Below are 2,260 nucleotides of genomic sequence, written 5' to 3'. Positions count from 1 at the left end.
ATCACGATCAAGTAGGTTTCATACCAGGGATGTAAGGCTGGTTTAACATAAGCAAGTCCATAAATGTAATCCACCATATCAACAGAAGCAAAAACAAAGACCATATGATCCTCTCAATAGATGCAGAAAAAGGATTCAATAAAATTCAGCATCCTTTTCTAATTAGAACGCTTAAGAATAAAGGCATAGGTGGCACATTTCTGAATCTGATCAAAGTGATCTATGACAAACCCACAGCTAATATTATACTGAATGGAGTAAAACTGAAAGCTTTTTCCACTTAGAACTGAAACCAGACAAGGCTGTTCTCTATTGCCAGTACTATTCAACGTAGTGCTGGAAGCTCTAGCCAATATAACCAGGCAAGAGAAGGAAATAAAGGGCATCCAAATGGGTTGCAAACTCTCACTCTTTGCTGACTATATGATCTTATACTTAGAGAACCCCAAAGACTCAACCATAAGACTCTTGAAAGTGATCCAGAAATATAGCAATAGGGGTGGGTGCCTGTTGCTCAGTGGGTAGGGCACCTGGCCCCATATACTGAGGGTGGCTGGTTCAAACCCAGCCCCAGTCAAACTGCAACAAAAAATAGCCGGGCGTTGTGGCAGGTGCTTGTAGTCCCAGCTACTCAGGAGGCTGAGACAAGAAATCGCCTAAGCCCAGGAGCTGCAGGCTGCTGTGAGCTGTGATGCCACTGCACTCTAACGAGGGTGATAAAGTAAGACTGTCTTTAAAGGAAAAAGAAAGAAAGAAATACAGCAATAAAGCAAGACGACCATCCGCCACCACCAGCGCAGCCATGCTGGAGCCTTGAGGAGCCCCTGGTTGCCACACCTTTCCTACTTCCTGCCCCTGGCTGGCTGTGTCCTCGGATCTGTTCCAACAATGATTTAAAACATGGTGGAGTGCTATGACGTTCTAGGCATGCAGAGACATGCCTCAGCCGAGGATATTAAAAAGGCGTACCAAAAACTGGCCCTAAAATGGCACCCAAATAAAAACCCTGAGAATAAAGAAGCAGCAGAGAGAAAATTCAAACAAGTAACTGAGGCATATGAGGTGGTATCAGATCCTAAAAAGTGGGACATCTATGACAAATATGGCAAAGAAGGATTAAAGAGCTGAGGAGATGGAAGTCATTTTGACAATCCATTTGAGTTTGGCTTCACATTCCATAACCCAAAAGATGTCTTCAGGGAATTTTTTGGTGGAAGGGACCTGTTTTCATTTGACTTCTTTGAAGACTCATCTGAGGACTTTATTGGGAATCGGAGGGGTTGCTGAGGAAGCAGAAACCGAGGAACAGGGTCATTTTTCTCTGCCTTCAGTGGATTTCCACCTTTTGGAAGTGGATTTTCTTCTTTTAATATGGGATTTTTTGTGGGATTTCCTGCAGTATTTTCTTCATTCAGGTCACTAGATGACGGGGAGCTCACTTCATTCTCTTCCACATCATTTGGTGATATGGGGTGAGCAACTTCAAGTCTATTTCGACTTCTACAAAAACAGTTAAAGGCAGAAAGATCACTACAAAGAGAATCATGGAGAATGGTCAAGAAAGAGTAGAAGCTGAAGAAGATGGCCAGCTCAAGTCCCTGACAATAAATGGTAAGGAGCAGCTGAACTTGGATAACAAGTGATTCAACGCACGTGTTTAACAGTAACGTTAACTGTAACAAGCACCATTTGAGGATTAATAGGAACTTTATTTGAAGATTTCAAATGAACTCGACTTTGATTATCACTGTACCTAATCTGAGTATTCATAAACCACTCATCAGAGCCATATTTGTCATAGACTTTTGAGTTTATTGTTGGGACCATATAATAGGATCATTTATTTGTTTTTAAAATTGTGAATCTCTGTATGCATTTTGCTTTTTTATTAAATCAGGAGTCAGGTAAGCCCTGACTCCTCAGTAGTGGTAGAACAAGAGTGTGCACTAACACCAGCATGGACCTGCTTTTCCATTGTGTCTGAAACGTGAGCCAAGTAGCGGCAGACTGCTGCGAAGTTAACACTGCAGGATGAACCTTCTACAGAAATAATTTCAGTTTTTTCCAGTATTTCTTAGTGAAAGATATTAACACATTAATGGTAACACATTTCTGGTTTACTATAAATTAAAGATGTTTCCTAGCTGTGCATGAATGCTGGCATCTTAATAAGTTTTGACAGTTTAAATATGTAATGTTAAGCTTAGGTTTAAGAAGTAAAGCTGGTATACTGGGTCTCTGTCATTTGCTAAAAAAAAAA

At 40.9% G+C, this 2,260-nt stretch overlaps 1 pseudogene; it reads left to right on the top strand.

Moving 5' to 3' along the window:
- The first annotated feature begins 900 nt into the window (after positions 1–900).
- Positions 901–1,643, top strand: LOC100951976 (annotated as a pseudogene).
- Positions 1,644–2,260: the final 617 nt, after the last annotated feature.

Source organism: Otolemur garnettii, unplaced genomic scaffold, assembly GCF_000181295.1.
Source record: "Otolemur garnettii isolate 467f Iridium unplaced genomic scaffold, OtoGar3 scaffold00026, whole genome shotgun sequence".
NCBI lineage: Eukaryota > Metazoa > Chordata > Mammalia > Primates > Galagidae > Otolemur > Otolemur garnettii.
This window is presented reverse-complemented; position numbering and strand designations above follow the sequence as displayed.